The sequence below is a fragment of the Tamandua tetradactyla genome, chromosome 8, assembly GCF_023851605.1.
Source record: "Tamandua tetradactyla isolate mTamTet1 chromosome 8, mTamTet1.pri, whole genome shotgun sequence".
Classification (NCBI taxonomy): domain Eukaryota; kingdom Metazoa; phylum Chordata; class Mammalia; order Pilosa; family Myrmecophagidae; genus Tamandua; species Tamandua tetradactyla.
The window spans coordinates 79,280,223-79,290,757 of NC_135334.1; the positions used below are offsets into that span (position 1 = coordinate 79,280,223).

The 10,535-nt window shown below is 42.9% G+C and overlaps 1 pseudogene; it reads left to right on the top strand.

The window, feature by feature from the left end:
• Window positions 1-1,424: 1,424 nt before the first annotated feature.
• Window positions 1,425-6,446, top strand: LOC143644599 (olfactory receptor 56A3-like; annotated as a pseudogene).
• The last annotated feature ends 4,089 nt before the right edge of the window (window positions 6,447-10,535 follow it).

Below are 10,535 nucleotides of genomic sequence, written 5' to 3' on the forward strand. Positions count from 1 at the left end.
CTATCATTGTTCTTATCAGCATACCACACACCCTACACACCATACACAAGGGATTTTACTTTTTTGAGTGCAAGCACAGTACTTATTAAACATTGTATCCCCAGTATATAAAAGATACATGATGGGTAAATATGAAGAAAAGAAACACTAAAAAGCACCCGGTGTGCATATTAGGGATCTTATCTAAAGATAAGGGGGATCACTAAAGATCAACTTCACCACCTCCGCACCACTGAAATCAACATGTCTATTGTATCACATTCTTCAATAGCAAGGATAACTGCTCCATAAATTGCTCATTCTACTTTATAAGACTGTTTCTTTCAGAAATTAGAAATATTCCAGAAATGTCAAAAGCAGAATGTCCAAAAGATTAAAATGGATTTATTTTCTGTATGCAATGTACAAAATCCACAGTAAAAGCAAATATTCTATTAAAAACCATAAGTTGTGCCAAATTAAACTAAATTTTTCTGCATTTGTAAGTATTAAATCAGTTATTTTTTTAACTTTTTATTGCTGTAACATTAACAACTCAAAATTTCCCACTTAGCCACTTTAAAGTGTGCAATTCAGTGGAATTAATTACATTGGCAATGTTGTGCTACCATCACCACCACCTATTATAAAATTTTCATCTCCCTGAACAGAAACTGTCCCCATTAAGCAATAACCCTCTATTCTCCATTCTCCCCCAGGTCTCTGACAACCTGTAATCCATTTTCTATCTCTATGAATTAACTTATTCCAATTATTTCATGTAAGTAGAATCATACAATATTTCCCCTTTTAGCCTGGCTTATGTCACTCACCATAATCTTTTCAAGGCTCATTCATGTATCAGAACTTCATTCTTTTTATGGCTGAATAAAATTGCATTGTGTGTATATATCACATTTGGTTTATCCATCCATCTATTGATGCACACTCGGTTCACTTCACTTGCTGGTTATTGTGAATAATGCACTGTGAACATTGGTATATTATATCAGTTCTAAGGTCCCTGTTCTCCGTTCTTTTGGGTGTACTCTTCAGAGTGAAATTGCCAAGTCATATTGGAACTCAACTTTCAAATTTCTGAGGAACTGCCAAACTATTTTAAACGTTGTCTGCACCATTTTACATTTCCGCTTACAATGTACAAGAGCCCTTATTTCCCTGTAATCTCAACATATTATTTTCTATTTCTTTAATAATAGCTGTGGTTGTGAAATAGTGTCTCACTGTGCTTTTTGATTTGCATATTCCTGATAACTAATGATGTTTAGCAACTTTTCATGTGCAAATTGGCCATTTATATATAGCTTCTTTGGAGAAATGTCTATGCAAGTCCTCTTGCCCACTTTTTAATTGGGCTATAAAGACAATTTTGATCCTAACTTTTTGGATCACCAAAGGAAATCTGTAGAAACAAAATCCACAGGATGACACCTTACATAAATGGCTCCATGAGGGTGTCAGACTTCCTCCTGAGCTACTTGGTCAGATCCCCCAGCTGGCAGCACTGGCTGTCCCTGCCCCTCAGCCTCCTCTTCCATGGGGCCAACGCCACTCTCCTGACCATCCAGCTGGAGGACAAGTACTACCTGTTCACCCTCTGCTTCGTGTAGGCGATATTCAAGAGTGGAAGGCACAATTTGATTAGCAATTTGAACAATTTATTGATTATTTAAAAAGACTTTTCTTGGATTTCTTGATGATTAAAAATGATTATAAAGCAATGCATACATCAACATAAACAAGTACAACAAACAATCAAGCATAAGATGTGGAGAGCCGCCTCCCGGGTTGGGCCTAGTGGTCGCGCTGCAGCCTGCTCTAGAGTTCCCCCCGCCCATCGAGTGAGTCAAGATGGCGCCCGCATCCTGTTTCCGCGTATGACGTACGCGCCCACCAACCCTATCTTCCAATCACCTCTGTATACGTGGCACTAACCTATTGGGTTTGGGCACAGTATATAAGAGGTTACCCGGACAGGGTGGGCGGAGACGACCCATAGGGAGCCGTACCTGACGGCCGCATAGAGGTTGTTCCCCCGCGGGGTATTTTAGCCCGCGCGGAACCTGTAACAGAGAATGCAAGCTTAACTCCAGTAAAGGTCTGTGCTTACAACTGCTACGTGTCTTGGATCTGTGTTTCTCACCAGCGCGGATTTGTCTGCGTCTCTCTGTCTCTCCTCATTGTCTCACCCGCCGGCCGGGGGCTTGACGCTGAGCGAGAAGTCGCGGACAAGTGGTGGCCCGTACGGGGAACCCTTCTGCTGCCTTTCCCCGAGCTGGTGAGGACGTGCTTCTTGAGTTCGCAGCGGACTTCCCGCGCTTGATCACCGCGAGAAGGTGAGTACTTCTTATTACGTGAGAGTTAAGGGCTGTGGGCGTTCAGGTAGCCCCAGTGAATCGGGAGAGCTCCCCGATTGATTAAAGTACAGTGCCGACTGCAAGCATGGGGCAGTCAGGAAGTTCACCTTTGTTAGCTCCTTTAAAGACCCTTTTGAAGCAGTGGGGTATCTCGGTTAGGAAGAGTTCCCTCCTGCGGTTCTTAGACGATGTTGCTGCTTTTGCACCTTGGTTCGCCCACTCCGGGAGCCTTAGTCTGCCTTCTTGGTTAAAACTTGGTAATGACATAGAACGGGCGCGCCGGACGGGCCTTTGTATGGACCCGATCCTGGTCCCTATCTGGGAAACCGTCCGTGCTTGCCCTGAGGCGGAGAATGCTGCAGGCCTAAGTCCGTCTTCCGCCCTGCTGCAGGCACGGCACGCGCTCCAAGAAACTCAGTCAGTTTCGTCTGCGGACGGCTCCCGTAAAGGCAAGCCGCCAGAGTCTGGCGCTAGTTCAGACACCTCTGACTCAGAGTCAGATGGTGATGAGACCGAGGGTGCAGACGCGCCTCCGCTGATCGATTGGGGGAGGCCCCCTGTCTCACCCACGCAGCCTTCCGCCCCGCCAGCGCCTGCTGCAGGGGCGCGGCGGCTTCCGGTGAATGGTTTTGGTGATCTCGCCAAAAACCCTCACCACGGGCTCCCTCTGGTGGCCGAATCAGGTAATTACAGTGGCTGCTCTCCAACTTCTAAGTGCTTGTTAAAAGGAATGGGATATGTCCCCGGCAAAGGCTTAGGAGCCTCATTGCAGGGGCGCGCAAGGCCTATACAAGCTGTCTCCAATTCTGACAGACGAGGCCTGGGTTTTTCCTAGGGGCCACTGAGGGGAGACTCCCACCCACACCTATAAAACTAAAGTGGAAGACCAGTACCCCGGTGTGGGTGCCTCAGTGGCCCTTACCAAAAGAAAAGCTGTCAGCATTGCATACTCTAGTGTCTATACAGCTAAAAGAGAGCCATATCATTCCCTCCACATCGCCTTGGAACACACCCGTATTTGTCATAAAGAAAAAATCAGGCAGATGGAGATTGTTACATGATTTAAGAGCCGTTAATAATTGCATGGAGTCCTTAGGACCTGTTCAGATGGGGTTGCCCCTTCTCTCAGCTCTGCCAGAGCATTGGTCTATTTTCATCTTAGACATCAAAGACTTACTAAAGAAACAGAAAGGGGGAATAGGTCACGGCCTGTCCCCAAAGGCTCAACTGTCTATAGCCTTGTTTACGTACAATTTTTTTAAATGAAAATTCACTAGGAATGACACCTGCTCTTCAGCACACTACTCCGAGTCCTCCACATAGAGGTCTAGTCCGTTGGAAGGATGTCCTGTCAGGACAATGGCAAGGCCCTGACCCAGTGCTCAGCTGGGCCAGAGGCTCTGTTTGTGTTTTTCCCTAGGAACCAGGACGTCAACCAGTGTGGGTTCCAGAAAGACTGGTGAGAACCGTGACATCGCCCGAGGAGGCCAAGGAGCTGCTGCCCAACAAATCAGCAAACCTTCAACCTGAACCACCAGATCCGGTCTCCAACTCTGCTGATGACGGCGGCGACTGACGAGATGGCAACGAAAACGCCGGTCACCCTTCGATTGTTTAGAAGGGGGACCAGTTTTAATAACCCCCGTTGCCTTCGACCTTTCCAAACTGGGCGAGACTGTACAAAGTCTGTGGAACCGAGTCACCTCTTGGTTCTCTTGGCCCAATTTGACTACTTGGATCCTCGTGGCAGTGGGACTATTAGTGGGTTTAGTCACTGTTAAATGTTTGTTAGAACGCTTGTTCCAGACACAGCAGTAATTACGTGTCACTACCATGTTGGCTATGTCACTCGCCCCTGATGCTCCTGGCAACGACCGTCCCGCTGCCCGGTCCTCCCCCTCACCGGACGGTCCATCCCGGCCACTCAGGGCGGGGCGCTCGAAAACAGGATCTGCTGCAAAGCCCATGGCCGTGTCCCGGGTGTAAAAGGCGGCACCAGAAGTCATAATTTTTGTCTAAAGGATGATCTCTAAGGCAGAGTCACGGTCCTGGCCAGACTAGACTCCGGCCATTGCACAGAGACATCTAGTGACACCCTCGACTCTGGTTGCCGCTCTCCTGAGCCCCGCTTAGCCCAGTTGCGAGGCGAAGCACTGCAGGGAGAGTCACGTTGTTTCCAGTTCACGGGCTCTCCGGTCTCTATATGAGGAGGCATTCTGGTTGGTGCCTAGCAAGCCTAGTCCAGACTCCCCAAAGCACCAAAACAAGTAGTGGGCTAATCAAGCTCACGGGAGCTCACTCATCAATGGAGACACTGGGTCTAAGAAAGGGTCTACGGACCAAAAATAATAAAAAAGGGGGAGATGTGGAGAGCCGCCTCCCGGGTTGGGCCTAGTGGTCGCGCTGCAGCCTGCTCTAGAGTTCCCCCCGCCCATCGAGTGAGTCAAGATGGCGCCCGCATCCTGTTTCCGCGTATGACGTACGCGCCCACCAACCCTATCTTCCAATCACCTCTGTATACGTGGCACTAACCTATTGGGTTTGGGCACAGTATATAAGAGGTTACCCGGACAGGGTGGGCGGAGACGACCCATAGGGAGCCGTACCTGACGGCCGCATAGAGGTTGTTCCCCCGCGGGGTATTTTAGCCCGCGCGGAACCTGTAACAGAGAATGCAAGCTTAACTCCAGTAAAGGTCTGTGCTTACAACTGCTACGTGTCTTGGATCTGTGTTTCTCACCAGCGCGGATTTGTCTGCGTCTCTCTGTCTCTCCTCATTGTCTCACCCGCCGGCCGGGGGCTTGACGCTGAGCGAGAAGTCGCGGACAATAAGACACTTTTAAACCTGGCTGGAAGACTGTAAAAGTGAAAGCAAGAGAAAGAGAAAGATTCTCACCAAACTGGGGAAAGTCCCCACATCTCATACTTCCGGCTAGGGATGTCCCGGACTTCAGCCAATCAGAATCCTGGTCAGTCCACAGGTTCCCAGGCAGAGTGTCCCCTCCTGAATGAGACCTCCAAGTCTGCCTGGGCAAGGAGCAATAGTTACATGGGCTATTGCAGGAGTTGTAGTGCTCTTGCACACGTCCTCAGGAGGGGCTACTTCCTGGTTACAGGCACATGGCCTCCTTATTGATTAATGTGTCACAAAGCATTCCAGAGAAGCAAGCCTCCCTCCCCGTGTCTGTACCTTGGCTTTAAACTGGACCTGGGCCAAAAGGTTAAATTAACCATTTGTGTCTGTACTTTGACAGAGAAAATGTTGTAACTTGAGGTGAAGACCTCAGTGTCGATGTGCAGTTGCCTGCCTGGGTTGTGCCTCGGTCTCACTTCTACAATTAATTTCCTTACACCCTCCTTTTCCTATGTACGTGGTGTTCTGTCTCACTGTTATTCCAAAGGTCCTGGCCATCTTCTAGTTTGACCTCAGGCCCACCAGCTTCTTTTTCTGCTTCCTCCAGGTGTTCATCATGAATTGCTTCTTGGCCAAGGAGTGTTGCACTTTTATGGTCATGGCCTATGACCACTATGCGACCATCTGTCATCCACTGAGATATCCATCTATCATCATGGATCAATTTGTAGCCAAGGCTGCCATTTTTATTTTGACCAGAAATGTCCTTCCTACTGTGTCCACTCCCATCCTCTCTGCCCAACTCCATTACAGTGGGAGAAATGTCATTGGGAACTGCATCTGTGCCAATATGTCTCCAGGCTCTCCTGTGACATCACCATCAATCGCCTCCTCCAGTTTACTGCAGGTTGGACTCTGCTAGGACCTGACCTCATACTTATCTTCCTTTCCTACACCCTCATACTGCGAGCTGTGCTGAGACTCAAGGCAGAGGGTGCTGTGACCAAAGCCCTAAGCACATGAGGCTCCCACTTCATCCTCATCCTCTTCTTCAGCACCATCCTCCTGGTCTTCGTCCTCACTCATGTGGCTAAGAAGAAGGTCTCCCATGATGTGCTGGTCTTGCTCAATGTCCTCCACCATGTCATCCCGCAGCCCTCAACCCCATTGTGTATGGGGTGCGAACCCAGGAAATCAAGCAAGGAATCCAGAGACTACTGAAGAAAGGGTGGTGATGAGGGCAACTGCAACTGGACCTCTGCAGTCCTAAAGGAGGATGACTAGGAAGTAGCAATGGACTAGTAAAGGAATTTTAGTGTTCCATTTACTAGTTCAAATGAAATTTGGACTGAAATCCATAGTTTGCATGTACAATTTCAAGGAGAAAACAAGGTTTAATTACTTGACTCTATTCTTCTTCTTCAAACCCTAAACACCACCATCTTTACCTGCCAAATCTGGCATTCTCGTGAAAGATTTTACTTTTTCCAATATTTATGATTCTGTTTTGTCCAGAATTTGAGAACTTAGGAGGACTAATCCTATAGTGGAGTTATAAATCCCAACTCATGTTGAATTCAGTATCTTGGAACATGTATTTTTTTAAAAACATTATAACTATCGATATATAGTGTCTTCATTGTGGAGAAATTATTAGCAGTATTATCATTATCATTGCTAATACTTCAGTTATTTACATAATTGCATAGTTATTAAAAAGTTATTAAAAGCCAGAGTATTTCAAATGTCAGCCCTGAATAGTGGAATGATGTTAGAGCACAGAAGTCTCTTTCACTTAATTTAAACCACTCCTCCATCAGGCAAAGCCTGTGTATTTTTATCACACACAATCCTTAAAAATTTAGGACCTTTCCAAGAATTGCTCACACAAGTATAAATGGGTTTACAGGGTTTAAGAGAAGGAGTTGTCATTTAAATCTTCTTCCTTAATATCTCCACACTATTTCTGTGCTTAAAGCTTTACCTTCCGAAAACACGATATGGTGTGTGATCTGTGTTAAGGGGATCTGCTTTTGTGTGCCAATGTGTGTAAAAATCAGAATACTCCAGTAATGTCACTGGGTTTGTTATGTGGACAAAGATCTTCTGCTCCTGTTTAGGAACTTTGTTAGCCCTAAAGATGCATAGAGTAAATTTGCTCTCATTGTGCAACTCATAGGGTATATAAATACAAATTTAATCTGTGTCACAAGAATGTTTTCTTCTAAATAGGAGAAATAGAATATAAATGAAGTGAGGTACTAATAATTGTAATAAGTGGTATGGAAAAGAGAAATGGCCAGGGGTAGAAAATAAGGAGTTAATGAGTTTTAGTCCTTGCACAAAAATTAATATGATTTGTGGCTTGGAACAAAGCACTAGCCTCACTAAATTTCAGAGTCATCATCTTTTAAATGAAGGAGGTGAACTAGTTTCATAGCATATTTCTATTTCTAAAAGTCTATGAAATCATCTCCAACCTTAACACAGCTCATGCTCTTGAGCCTCTCTTCCTTATGCCTTCTCTTTGAACATAGTCATGGATTCTCCCCTCATTCTCTCAAGATGACAGTTGAAACTAATGGAAAATTTGAACATTATATCAGGGATAACTTCCAAATACTACAGCTGATGATTTTATTCATAGGACAAAATCCATGCCTGTCTAAAGAATCTCATATAGCCATATTATTTAAAGTTCCCAGCCTGTATTCTGCCCAGAGTAAGCCTATCTTCCACATATATTTATGGCAGAATAACTATAATAGACTAGGAAAAGCAATTCTCTATGATCTGAGCTAGGATATGTGATTTGATTCTTCAGCTTGTTCTCAGGAATGATGTGTCCCAGTATTTACAAGTGAGGGAAATATCAACTCCATTCGGGGTGAGTCCCTCTCAGACCCTGAACTATGGGTTCCTACTATCTGACCCCCAAAAGAAAATGCTTCGTTGTCCACTACAAGTCTGGTTCCCAAGGACTGGATCATTTAGCTTTAGTTAAAATATTTGATGAATCAATGATCTGTTTAGTTTCCAAACTTTGTCAATGTCTTTAATCCTCCCATCCAGTAATAAAAAGAAGGCAATATTGAAGTTTTTCCTGTAGCCTTTGTTTCACTGCTGCTGGCCTTCTACTATCATCTGCTTGAAAATGAAAATACATTTACTTCTCCTTTACAATCAGCAATATTTACAGGCAAAATTAGGTTCTAAATTCTGTTCACACAATAGATAAAGTCTGTTATACTGACCTGCCTTAGCTAACTAGAATCTTACTTGCAAAATTATTATTTTAAATAAGGTCTTCATTCAACACATTTATAAATTAATACCAAACTAAAAATAGAATCCAATTCTGAAGCTCATTTAAACCACCAGTATTACAAAACATCTCTCTCTTAGTAGACTAAAAATCATGAGATCTAATAATGACTTAGGTCAACTTATTTCAAAGCAAATCCAACTTTTTCTATAAATTGGCTTAGATTGGAATGGATCCCAGAACTGAAGACTTTGTCATAAGCTACTTCAACTAAAATAGAGTTTTGAAATTGTTCTGTATCATTAAAAGCTCTGCATTATTTATCTACTTGGAAGTTTTTTAATGTAGGAGGAGAAATCCTGTTTCCTTTAAAAAGTTATACTAGATTTTTATGTGAAACAGGCAATAGAGAAGATCAGTAGCTGTATTCCGACTCAAAGTTTAGATATAAATTATGATTTTCTACAGCCATTGACTTAAAAACTCAGAGAAATGAATAAGAAAAGTTATTCAGAAGAAAAGCATACTGTATGCGAACATTGGCCACAATAATATTTCTTCTGCTTGATCATGGCTTCTCTCATCATCTGTTTTGCCATAAGGAGAAGGAAACTAGTGAGTTAGAGGATGCCCAATTACTTCTCTGTGCTAAAATACTGACAGTAGCATATGATTACTAGAAAGCTGGAGAAAAGATTAAAATGGAGAGGGTTTATTTATTAGCTTAATGCATGCAAACCCAAAACCCTGCAGTAACATAGCTGAAGATGAGCTATATTTTAAACCCAAAAAGATATCTGAGTCTGGGGTCTCCCTTAGAATAAAGGAGAATAAGGTTATTTTGTTTCTATTAGTGAGTAATAAGGAATTTCAGCATCAGGGTAAGCAATGTTTATTATGCTTAAAGGCTTATCATAAAGGAAACAATTTATCATACTTACATGATAAGTATAAATGATCTCTACTCAGATTTTCCACAATTATATGCATCGATTTTTGAAAATGGCTAGTTTTGTACTATAGTACTCTAATTTATAAACTTCTAAAGAAAACATAAGATATACAAAATGCTTTATAATCTAAACTCATAAAAACCATGAACAAGAAACCATGGAGAAACTATCCAGATAATATTAAAATGAAGGATTTGTTGATAGCTTTAACATACCAAGAATTAAGGATATTGATCCTCCCACCCTTAGGTGGAACAGACAGATATCTGAGGAGTATTCCAAATGATACTGGAGATTAATTCAGGAGAAAATTGCATAGTGACCACAGAGCATGGCAGTTGCCCAAAGACCAAATTTGGGGAACAGTTATTCCTTAATCTAACACATAGTTAACACCTGATATGTGCCAGTCATTCTTGGTGCTGAGAATAGCATTAAAAAGAAAGGTCTATATACATTCCAGAGAGAAATGCAAGATTTAAAATAGATGCCTTCCAGACATTGAATGGGAAAACCTGCTGTAAAGAATAAAAGATAATATAATGTAGTCACCTTCAGTGACTTGAAGTGAGAGAAAGCCACATGTGATGGAGTTTTTAAGGAGATACTAGCCATGGATGTGACTTTTGAACTGAGGTTGTGAATGATGAGAAGTCAATAGTTTAATCATATTGAATAAGACTGGGCCGTTCAGACACAACAGTATTTACAAAGCTGTAAGCTAGAATAAGCAGGAGTCCATGAAGCAAGGGAGCCATATTCACCCCTGTTAGTGAGTGGTTTAAACTTTCTTTCCATTGACTATGTATTTGAATATACCTTGCTGTTTGCATCTCTTTAAAGCCTGATTTAAAATTTTATCCTCCATTTTTAATATAGAAAGCCCATCGCTCTGCTAAACTGTGTCAATGAATGCTTTATTCTCATAAAAACAGTATAACTTTTAATGTTTGCTCAAACTAGCATGAGAAATGTAATCAATAAACAGAACTGTCTTTTGATAAGACTCCATAATCCACATCTTTTAGTGGGATGAAAGCCTTGGGAGAAGCAAAATCATTTACCAATTCATTGAAAAAACACCTATTATGTGCCAGGCATAATGC